The sequence below is a fragment of the Ursus arctos genome, unplaced genomic scaffold, assembly GCF_023065955.2.
Source record: "Ursus arctos isolate Adak ecotype North America unplaced genomic scaffold, UrsArc2.0 scaffold_31, whole genome shotgun sequence".
NCBI classification, from domain to species: domain Eukaryota; kingdom Metazoa; phylum Chordata; class Mammalia; order Carnivora; family Ursidae; genus Ursus; species Ursus arctos.
This window is the reverse complement of record NW_026622997.1, coordinates 4,760,001-4,771,691: the sequence shown is the minus strand read 5'-3', so window position 1 is coordinate 4,771,691 and position 11,691 is coordinate 4,760,001. Positions and strand designations below refer to the sequence as shown.

The 11,691-nt window shown below is 47.4% G+C and overlaps 1 long non-coding RNA gene across 2 annotated transcripts in view; it reads left to right on the top strand.

Moving 5' to 3' along the window:
* The first annotated feature begins 2,026 nt into the window (after window positions 1-2,026).
* Window positions 2,027-11,691, top strand: part of LOC113264350 (uncharacterized) — a 9,929-nt gene continuing 264 nt past the window's right edge. Inside the window, exons 1-4 of one of the 2 annotated variants that reach the window (XR_008956611.1) lie at window positions 2,027-2,339; window positions 3,562-3,770; window positions 7,253-7,983; window positions 10,015-11,691. The exon at window positions 10,015-11,691 is cut by the window's right edge and continues 264 nt beyond it. This is a non-coding gene — a long non-coding RNA (uncharacterized LOC113264350). The remainder of the gene's footprint in view (window positions 2,340-3,561; window positions 3,771-7,252; window positions 7,984-10,014) is intronic. The other variant, XR_003319638.4, reaches the window with a different exon arrangement.

Here is an 11,691-nt window from a genome sequence, read left to right as displayed (position 1 = left end):
AAAATCTCTGTCTTTCTTTCCGAAGTCATGGGGGGATACTCTTACCATCCCAGACGCTTGAAGGGTTATGAGAGAACAGACATCCATCCAACCACAAAAGAAAGAAGAGGAAAGGATACAAAGCAACAAAAAGTAAGAAATACGACACAAAGGGTGCCTGGATGGCTCAGTTGGTTAAGCGACTGCCTTTGGCTCAGGTCATGATCCCGGAGTTCCGGGATCAAGTCCCACGTGGGGCTCCCTGCTCAGTGGGGAGTCTGCTTCTCCCTCTGACCCTCTCCCCATCTCGTGCTCTTTCTTTCTCTCTCTGTCTCTCTCTCTCGCTCACTCTCTCTAAAATAAATAAATAAATACACAAATCTTAAAAGAAAAAAAAGAAACATGACACAAAGCAAGGAAGAGAAACAAAGTGGAAATAGTGAAACAAAGTGTAAGAACAGTGCAAAGAGGGGCAGAGGGCGTCTGAGACACAGAGGTGGTTCTAAGACAAACAGCTGGGAGGCCGATGGAAACTGTATCTGTTGAGATGTTCAGCACAGCCCCAGACAAGAAATGCCATCTGTTATGGTAGCTGAACAAACAAGCTTTGTTGGTTCCTGGTCATTCATTCATCAGTCTTGGCACCCAGTGTTTACTGAGCACCTACTGTGTGCCCGGCCCTGTGCTTGTGCTGAGTGTAGGGAGATAAGTACGACCCAGTGCCGGCCGCTGCTTTCAGGAATCGCTCAATCAGTTGTGCAATAGTCCCCTGAAGAGTTAGGATAAAACCTGCCCGGTGCCGTGATGGAAGTGCCTTCAAGGAATCAAGGGAGAAGGGGAAACGAGCCCTGCACGGGAGAGTAAAGAAGGACCCTCTGGAAGACATGAAACTAAGGGTCTTGAAGAATACCTAGGAGCTGGCAAAGGCAGGGTGTGCGAGGGCAGGCTGGGCAGAGGGGCAAGGGGAGCCCGGGCGTGGAGGTGAGAAGCTGCAGGTAGTTTGCAGTCGCCAGAACCTCGGTGACAGGCAGTGGGCATCGCGAGATGAGGCTGGAGAGGAACTCAAGGGCCTGTCTCAGGGGCTTGATATCTTTCACTGGGGTGATTAGGGCAGATTTGGGTGGTTAAGCAGAGAAGTGACATGGTCAGATTTTAGCTGAACTGCTCTGCCTGATGTGTGGACAGTGGATGGCGGGCAGAATTTCTTTCCGTGAGATCTCTTGGGATTAGACTGAATGCCCAGCCCAGGTCCTGGAAGTGCACAGGATGGCCCTTGGAATAATCAGCCTGGCCAGGGCTTGACGAATGCCGCCGTGAGCTGGGCAGCGTTCCGTGTGCCTATGTGCTCTACCGGGAGAAACTGCTTCACCCTCCTAACTACCCTGTGATCAGGGTGTTCTTATCATCCCCATTGCTAAAAGATCTTTTATTTATTTATTTGAGAGAGAAAGAGAGCACAAGACGGGGGAGGGTCAGAGGGAGAAACAGACTCCATACTGAGTGGGGAGCCTGATAAGGGCTCGATCCTGGGCCTCCGGGATCATGACCCGAGCCAAAGGCAGATGCTTAACTGACCAAGCCACTCAGGTGTCCTCTTATCATCCCCATTTTGACCACCAGGAAATGGTGCAGAGAGGTTAAGTTATGAAGCCCTGTCCCAGAGCTAGTAAGCAGCACACCGGCGTTCCTGTGCAGGCTGCCCGGCTCCGACCAGCCTGCAAGCGCTCTCCCTCCGGCTCCTTGGGGTCTGCTGCTGTCAGGAAGGCCCTCATAGAAGCATGCTTCGGTTTTGGCATCCTGCTTCAAGTTTATGAAATCTTCCACGGAGAGATGACCTCACTTAAGCCTTGCAACAATAACTTCTGTGAGGTAGGTAGTGTTATTCATAGCTAAGAAAACTGACCAAGGAAATCGAGTGATTTGTCAAAGGTCAGAAGTTAGGTGGCAGAGCGCCGACTCAGACTTGCGTCTTCCAAGCCAGGAGTCCAGGGTCAGGTCTCATGCTCATTTGTCAGGCAAGGCTTTGGCCAGCCTCATGTTGTGTGGTTGTGTGGTTCAAAGGTCAGAACACTTTCCATTCCTACTGCCTTCTGTCCAGGAAAATCCTTTTCTGATCCGAGGGAGGGAGTCATAGAGAAATGTGTTGTTGGCATCGACTTCCTATGGTTGGGCAATGGCTTCCGCCATCCGGACAAGGTGACGTCAGTGGTCTGGATTTCTGCCAGTGTTCTCCTGCCCAGGAAACAGACTTCCGGCCAGGGCTCCCAGCTGTCTCTGGCTTCCTGGAGCAGCAGACTTCTCAATTTGCAGTGAGAGACTGAAGATCAGATCTCAGGGAAGGTTTCACTATGGGAAAGGAGGTAAAAATGGGGAAGAGGAGTTCAGAAGACACTGTCTAGGGATGCATGGAGCCCCCCCCCCCCCCGCCGCCCCGAGGTCTGGGGTTTCTCTTCCAGCATGAGGGCAGGATTCAATGATCAGACTGGGAGGTTTAAGACTGTGACTAAGAGGGGCACCTGGGTGGCTCAAAGGCTCAAAGTGTCTGCCTTTGGCTCAGGTCATGATCCCAGGGTCCTGGGGTCGAGTTTGACATCAGGCTCCCTGCTTAGCGGGGAGCGTGCTTCTCCCTCTGCTTGCCATTGCCCCTGCTTGTGCTCTCTCTCTCTCTCTCTCTGACAAATAAATAAATAAAATCTAAAAAAAAAAAAAAAAAGGCTGTGACTAAGAGACTTAAGCAAGTTGAGGGTGGAGGGGAAGAAAGGCAAAGCAAAGCTAAGGAGATCTGGAAAAAATTACACATAGAGATACAAACACGGGAGGTCAAACATAGGCCAAGAATGGAATGTCGATCCCAATCCTCATGCCCTTTTCTGTGGATACTAAGTCTTAACAAATCAGTAATGCAAGAATATAAGCAGCCCTCATTCCTTTTGTTTAAATTCTGTAAGTATAACACTTATAAAAAGTCTGAAAAATAGATACATGAATTAAAGTAGAAAGTTAAAGTGTCCCTCCACCATCCCGAGCCTCACTTTCCAAACCTGTTCATAAATGATGTTACACACTTTAGCCATTCCTTCAGCTAGTATTGATCTCATTTAATCCTCACAACAACCTTATGAGGTAAGAACTACTACTATGCCTTTATTATTATTTTTATTATTAATTCATTTATTTATTTTTAGAGAGAGAGGATGCATGCACGTAATTGGGACGGGAAGGGCAGAGGGAGAGAGAGAATCCCAAGTAGACTTCCCACCCAGTGCGGAGCCCCATGTGGGGCTCGATCTCACAACCCTGGGATTATGGCCTGAGCTGAAATCAAGTTTTGGGTGCTTAACCGACTGAGCCACTCGGGTGCCCTGTCTTTGTTACTATCTTTAATTGTAGTAAAATACACATGACATAAAAGCGACCGTATTCGGGAGTCCTGGTGGCCAGTGGAGGTGAGTGGCCATCATGGCCCTTTGCCCGCCTGACCCACTGGTACATGGGGCTCCCACTTTACGAGCCGGTGCTGTGCCACTGCAAGTCGTGGTGCATTCACAGGGACAAATACTGGTCCTTTGCTTGTTTGACAAGAATCCAGTCTGACAAATACGAGAATGAAAAGGATTTGGGAAAGGCTGCCCAGCTGTGAGGGAGGCAGCGGAAGAATGCTGGCACGGTCGGCCTCCACCACCATGATCTTCCCTAACCCTCCTGTGGGCACCACCTCTGAGAGACAGGAGCGCTGCAAGGCTCCTCATGACGCATAGACGACTGGCATCCCTCTGAGAAAGCAACATGTGGTGACTTCTTTGCTGAGAGAGCGGCGGGAGAGGTGGGGGGAAAGCTGGGCGCGAGGGGCTAAGCAGCTGCTGGACGCCTGCCTGGTGGTCCTAAGACTGAAGCTTTGCCCCTTGCCAAAAAGAAGGTTACGTGTTTTTTCTCGTTGTATATTCTTGCCTTTTTTATTGTAGAGTAATTGACCATATTTATTCATTTCTGGTTTATTTCTGGGCTCTCTATTCTGTTCCATGACCTGAGTCTGTGCCTGCACCGTGCGATTTGGACTACTAAGCTTTGTAGCCTAGCTCGAAATGTGCGATTGTAATGCCTCCAGCTTTGTCTCCTTTCTCATAATTGCTTTCACTTGTGCTTTGTTTCTTTTTATTGCCAAATACTATTCTATTGTGGGGATATATATTCATCAGTTGGTGAACTTTGGGTTGTTTCTACATTTTGGCTCTCATGAATAACGCTGGCATAAGCATTCACGTACAAGAATGTCTGTGGATATATGTTTTTGTTTCTCATGGGTGAATTCTACCTAGGAGTGGAATTCCTAGGTCATATTGGTACCTCTGTTTAACCTTTTGAGGAACTTCCAGATTATTTCTAAATTGACTGCACGGTTTGACATTCCCACTAGCAGTGTATGAAGTTTCCCATTTCTCCAATCTGTCTTTTTGATTCTAGCCATTTTAGTGGACATGAAGTGATATCTCATTATAGTTTATATTTGCATTTACCTGATGACTAATGATGTTGAGCATCTTTATATGTGGTTTTTGGCCATGTGTATATCTTTGGAGAAATGTTTATTCAGATCCTTTGCCCATTTTTTGAGTTGTAAGAGTTCTTTTTTTTAAGATTTTATTTTATTTTAATTTTTTTTAGGATTTTATTTATCTATTTGTCAGAGAGAGAGACAGCACGAACAGAGGGCGGGGCAGAAGGAGAAGCAAAGCAGGCTCCGCACTGAGCAAACTGCCTGATGTGGGGCTCCATCCTAGGACCCTGGGGATCACGACCTGAGCTGAAGGCAGATGCTTGACCAACTGAGCCACCCAGGTGCCCCAGAGTTGTAAGGTTCTTTATGTAGTGTAGATATAAGCCACTTATCAGATATATGATTTATAAGCATTTTATATCATTTTGTGGGTCATCTTTTCATTTTCTTGATTAGAGTCCTTTGAAGCACAAAAGTTCAAATGTTGATAAAGTCCAATTTATCTATTTTTTTTTCTTTTGTTACTTGTGCACTTGGTGTCGTATCCACGAAGCTATTATCTAATTCATGGTCACAAAGATTTATGCCTATGTTTTCTTCTAAGAGTTTAATAGTTTCAGCTCTTACATTTAGGTCTTTGATCCATTTTGACTTAATTTTCATATATGGCGTGAGGTGGGGATCCAACTTCATTCTTTTGCATGTAGATATCTAGTTGTCCCAGCATTAGAATGCCTTTTTTACACATGAATATGTTGTAAACTCTATGAAAAAAAAAAGGACAGTGCCTAGTTTTGCTCACCTTTGTCTCCTCAGGATTCATTTGGTCCCTGACATGTAAGATGCTCAATGAAAACAGGTGGAGTGAATGAATATGCGAGTGACTGAGACTTAGAGACGTTATATAACTTGCATGGGTCAGTCAGTTGGAGAGTGGCCATTCCTGATTCAAATCCAAGGTTTCCCATTCATTTCTAATAAAGAAATTTTGTGCTTCCAAGTTTCCAAAACTGTCTCAGGTTACCAAAAGCTCTTTATCACAAGAAACCAGATTTCCTCAAAGTTTCGTTTGATGCCCCTCTCTGTATCATTCCGATAATTCCATTGTTTGTGAATAGCCACGTGTCTCAAGACTAGTGGGCCTCCTGTTCCTTCCACTTCTGACCCCCTCCTCTCTCCACCCTTCCCAGCCACAGAGACAAAGACTGCACTTCCTTCTTCGGTGGTTTTATAGTTGGAAAGCTCTTCTAGATACCTGACCACAACCTTCTGCTGCACAATTTTACCATAAATCCCCATGAGTGTCAGGAGTAACCATTTATTATGGGACCCGGTTTGGTGTGGGAGGCATTCTGGCTGCGCAGAAAGCTTTATGAGCTCTGCACTGTGTGAAGTATAGTTTTGGTCAAGCCCTCTGCCCTTGCTCTGGTCCTGACGTGGTACTCGCTTTGTGGACCATCGTTTCTGATTCAGGGTATAGCTTGCCATCTCAGAGGAGAGTGAAGCCAGGTGGCATAAACCCCAGTTCTAAAACATTTTGATGGACTCACCTCTTTTGGGATGAGGACAAGGGAGAGCCTGGAAGAGAAAAAGCTTTGCTCCTCAAAGTTTCCCCAGTTAAAACCAAGACTGGTGAGAGAGTTGGGCTGAATTACCAGCCCCCACCCTGACAGTGTTGCATTTGGGCTCCCCCTGTTGGACCCTTTGGAAAATAATTATGTGAACGACAGGAAAAATTAACACAAGGGTGGTGGACAAAAGGAAGAATATTTATGGAGAGCTTGCTATATATTAAGCATTTTATTTAGGCATCTCATTTCATTCTTAAAGTAATCCCTCAGGTAGGTTTTATCAATCCTCTTTTGCAGAGTTGGAAGCTGAAGCTTGCCCAAGTTACCCGAGGATTTGAACCCAGAGCTTTGACCCCCTGAAGTCCATACCCTTTCCAGTACTCTGAGCCAAGAAAGCCAGCAGGCAAAAATGGCACATGAGGGCTCTTTCCCCCCTTCATTCCCACTGAATCTATTGAGCATTTTGTTGAGACATTTCGGGGCCCCAAGAATGCTCTGGAGATCCCCTTGAACAGTGGTGTGCTTTAGCCAGCTCAGACCAACTGGTGAGAGCGATTGTTAAATTGTTACAAGCTGGTTGTTAAACCATTGTTAGTTGGGAAAAGGTCATGGTGGGAGGGAGTATTTACATCATGGAAACTGGTAATCTTTACAAATCAGGGATTCTAGCCCCCAAACCACTCATGCTGGTTTATCAGCACACCATTGCAACTGAACTCTGCTCTGAGGTCACAAATGCCCTAACAGAGCATTGACTTTGAGGCCTTGAGTGAGAACCAACGATGACAGGGCCTGCCCCCAGTGGTCACAAACCTTCAACTGCAGGCTGAGGAAGGATAGACATATCAGTTGGAAAAATGAGGACGTGTATACGCGTGTGGGAGAGAGAAAAGAGACTGTAGAATATTGGTTATTCACATGTAAACAAAATACCAACGTTTTTAGTCATGGGGATTTGGGGGGAGGGGTGGTGGCTTGTCATTCAGAGTTCTTTTCCTTCAGAGCAATGGAAAAGGAGATCCAATTCTTGTGGGAACTACAAAAGTCCCCTGGATCGAGGGTGGGGGTCTCTGCACAACACATCAGAGGGGAGATCTCATTTGTGAAAGGAAAGGCAAATTTGCACCTCGAGGTCTTGAGGTGGGAGGCAGTTTGTTGACCACATTCCTGACTCTGAGACTACAGTTGGGATCCTTTTACCTGCCAGGTGTGGTGACCTTCCTCCATCAAGGCTGCCAGGTTACCCAGGGCTACAGGAGTCTGTGAAGAGCAAAACAACTTGAAGCATCAGGAGAACAAATCCGCAGAGCCAACTCTGGGTGCTTTGGGGTCGTCTCCGTTTGAGGACTGGAGTCGGGGGCCTTCCTGGGCTGGTCTAGATGCTGCAGAGAGAGAGTCACTTCCCGGAATAAACGAAGAGGAACATCCTAGGGGTGCCGTTGGAGGAAGCATCTCCATGGGGAGGGGAAGGGACTTCCCAGCCCGGCTGTGTCCCAGAAATTTCCCTGTCCCTTCATGCTTGCGAGCAACCACAGTTGAAGCCATCAGCACCACAGGGGCTCAGAATAAGTAAATAATACTTCCCGAAAGGTCTAGATAAGAAAATGAAATCAAAGAATTGAGCAGCAGGCAACCAGGTAATCTGATTCACAAGACGCCGCTGATGTATCTCCCCCCCCCCCCCCCACTGCAGGAATTGCTCCTCCTTGGCTCCTCGCTTGCTGCCTCCATCTCAAAGAAGCTCCCTGCGTCTAAGTGGAGGATAGACCCCTGCACATTCCCACCCACGTCCGCTTAAGGCTCCCATTCTGAGTTCCAGGTCCCTGCCTGAGTTCCCACGTCACTTATGCCTGCCTGATGTCCGAACGTGCATGTCCAAGAGAGCCTGCCTGCACGTGACCCTAGCCTCCAGGGCACCGCAGGACAGCCAGCCTCCAGGTAACCCCCTACAGTGAGGGGTGGAGTGGGGAGTTGTCCTTTGTTCCAGGCGTTGAGACTCTCTTGAGGTTCAACCTAGGGCTAGAGATTGTGATCAAAGAGTCACGCAGATTGGATGGGCTAGAGCTATGACACCGCAGTGACTTTCAGGACTAATTAGCCCTCTTGACGCGGCACGCTTGCCCCGCCGGCAGAGCTCCCGGGCTGGGCGGGCCTGGGCGGACCTCCCCGGCAAGGCGGATACCCGAAGGTGTGTGCAGTGGGAGGGAGGCTTGACCTCGGAGGCCGCCGGGTTCTGTGAGGGGAGATTAGCGCCCCGTGGCACAGATAACACCATCAGCCAACGGCGGCTGGCGCCACACCTCCTCCCAGCCTTGAGAGAGCCGGCTCCCACTGCTCGTTCTCATCCATTCTCCAGCAACGGCTAAGTGTCTCTTGGGTGCCAGGTGCTACAAGACACTGGATATAGCAGCGAGCAGGACAGTCACCCTGCCCCCACGGAGGTCACAGGACGACGGGGTGAAAGACACCGAACAAATAAAGGGTGATGAGCGCCAGGAAGGAGAAGTGGAGGGTGTAGCGAGGTTCCGAATGAGCCGGAGGCACCAGAAGGGCAGGGCCCGTGCCTGACTCGTGGACTAGGGCCAGTGTCCGGCATGGAGTAGGGGTGGACACGTTTGGTGGAGAGCATGAGGAGTCTAGCTGAATAAAGGGTGTGCGTGTGTGTGCGCGCGCGCACGTGTGTTGTGTCGTTAACCCTGCTTTGGTTCGGCTTGGTAAGCAGCTTGTATGAAACTGCTGATGCTCCGTGTAAGGGATGATGGGTGAGAGTGATGATAATGAGACGTGCACCATTAGAGGCAGCTTACTAACAGAACAAGCCCGGACACGGATTCCTTCCCGCCTGAGCCTGAACTCTGAATCTACCACATTCTAGCTTCGAGAACCTGAGCAAGCTGCCCACGTGTCCTGCGCCTGTTTCTTTAAATGTTATCTCTCAGCATTGTAAGCATAGGAGACAACGTATACAAACTGGAATGTTATGGAATACTGTAACATTCATACTATGACGTATCGTAACTGTGTCTATCATAAGTAGTTTAGTATTCTATAGAGTATAAGTATAGCTTCTAACTGTTAATATCACGCACAGCTACAATACTTGGTAGTTACTGTTATTATTCAGGTACACCAAGCTTATATCCAAAAGGATATAGTTAAAAGATACAAACACAATAAATCTGGATTTGATAGGCAAGAGTAGAATAATAAAGCAAGGAGGAAGGGAGGAGAGGGTGTGTACGCAGTGCTAGATAATATCTATGTAAGAGAGAGGATGAGCCCTTGGAAAGTGAATCAGAAGCTTTTCCTTTTGGGGAGGGGCCGATATGCTTGGCGTGAGGGCAGCTTTTACCAACCTTCCTTCCCCCAAGACAATCTCATTCCAGGGAGTTCAGAATTTTTTAACCTCCAAAACCCATTTGTAGAAAGTTCTGGATGAGGGCTACTGAAATGAAAGGGAGATTGATGTGTATTCACCCCGTGGCCGTGTTTGCAGAAAGGGTGGCAGACCCTTTTGACCCTCACAAGAGGCACCAGAGATCTTTGCATGTCTCCAAATTAGATGATACATAAATACTTATCCAGATTTCTGGACCTTTCTCAATTACATTTATGTCGAGAGGCTGCTGTTTCCTGTTTATAGTCTCTTACCACGAAATAACCGCTGTTCCTACTTTCACTTAAGTTTTGTATCTTGCTCTGTGAGAAACTTTTGAGCTGCCTGAAAATATTTCCTGAAATTGTGTCTCAAGTCTCTTTTCGAATATCTGCATTTATTGAGGATTAATAAAGCTAAGCTGCCATCAAGATCAAAATGCCTGTCTTTACCCCAATTTACAATTCCTAAAAGCCATTATTTTCTCAGAACTCTTCACATTTTCATTACTTCAATTACCAGTGTTAACAACTGGCTTTCTTTCCGGGCAATTTTCACAAAAAAATAAAGTTACAAGAAATTTTCCCCCATAGGTCTCTGCCTACCGGATATCTGCTGAGGAACAAACCCGAAGCTGCTTCCTGAGGCTGGGTGGTCGGCTCTCCCCACCCAACCAGAGCCAGCCGGGCAGGACGGTTCTTGCTGAGCCTCAGGAGGGTCTTCACAGACAACTGAAGCAACGCGAATGTCAAATTTACAGATGTCCTGAGTATCCACAGCGAGACACAAACAAGTAGTGAAGCCACGTACCCCATCGCTGCTTCATCGTTCCACTGCAGTAATTCCAGATACGATTAGTTGTGGCTACAGAGTTAAGCCCCGTTGTTAATTATTTTTTGGTATTTTTTGGGGCCAAAGTCATGGGCATAGAATTCAAATGTTGTTCCTTTACTGCGGTCAGACTGATCTCACATGACGCAGTTTGCTTCTCTGACTCGTGTGTCCATCTTCTCCCTTTTCTGTCATTATTATTAGGCCATTATTGAATTTCCAAGGCATGACCCTTGTTAGGAAATGATGGAAACAACACAGTTGCTCTATAATCACCAATTACGTTGTGACTTCTTACAAATAAGCGCACTCAACTTTCAGCGTTACTCATTCATTGTAAAATGGTAAGTGGTCCAACATGTTTAGAGATGTGGTTCATGCTTTGCTTGCTCTGCTTCCTGAAAAAGGATCCAGAATAGCGATGGCCAGATCAGGCACTGTGAGGGCAGCAGTGGCTCGTCAGGGGTCACATCACACACAAAGCCCTGACTGGAGAGGCATGGCATCTTCTGGATCTTTTGCAAAGCTGACAGATTTCTGTAGATAGACACGTTAGATGGAGGAAGCTTTGTTGACTGTGCTGTGGAGGTCTTTGGCCTCCAGTGACCTTAGACCTCCCACAGGTGTAGGCAAATCTGCTACATATTATATGAAACTTCAGTTGTTCTGTCTAACTGCCAGGTGTTTAAAATAGGAAATAGGTAAGAGATACATATCTGAGACGAGGGAGTGGAGTTGCCTTTGACAGGAGGTTGAGGGCATTACCTATTAGGTTGTCGAGGGTATTAAATGGGATGGTGTATGAAAAGGACTTAGCCCAGCACCTGGCAGGTAGTAGGACTCAATATATGTGAAATTATTATTATTATTATTATTATTATTATTATTAATTGCCTCACAGCTTCAGCCCCCTTGGCTTCATGTCCAGCAACACTTGCCAGCTTGTTCATTTCTTGCCCTTCCTTGGGTTCTTTTGTTTATCTAAAGTTCTTCTGTCTCCTGAAGTAGTCCTAGCTCGCATCTATGGTTGAAGAGCTAAGAGCAGTGAGGGACCTCAGGGGTACGTGTAGTCATAGATGGGGTAATGGCTAATTCCCGGGTCTTCTGATGTAAGAGTATTCAGGCCCTCGAGACACGGTTTTTACCTTTTCCGGGATGGGATCCTGTATTACATAGTTTCTGGTTATTCCAGTCTGTGGGGTTGCCGGTGGTGGTATCGGTGGAGTACCCCAACCACCTCCCTCTCTAAATCAGGCCGCGGTGTGATCAGGGGTATCAGCTCACTTCACACAATCAGAACTTGTTCGTCTGGGGCGTCCTGAATGATGCCAAAACCTGTGCTCCAGATGGGCGAGAGTGTGAACGAGAACCACCTCAGGAGAGCCTCCTGCCTGGAGCCCCGTGCCGAACTGTATGGAGGGGGTGGGGGGCTGAGAGGG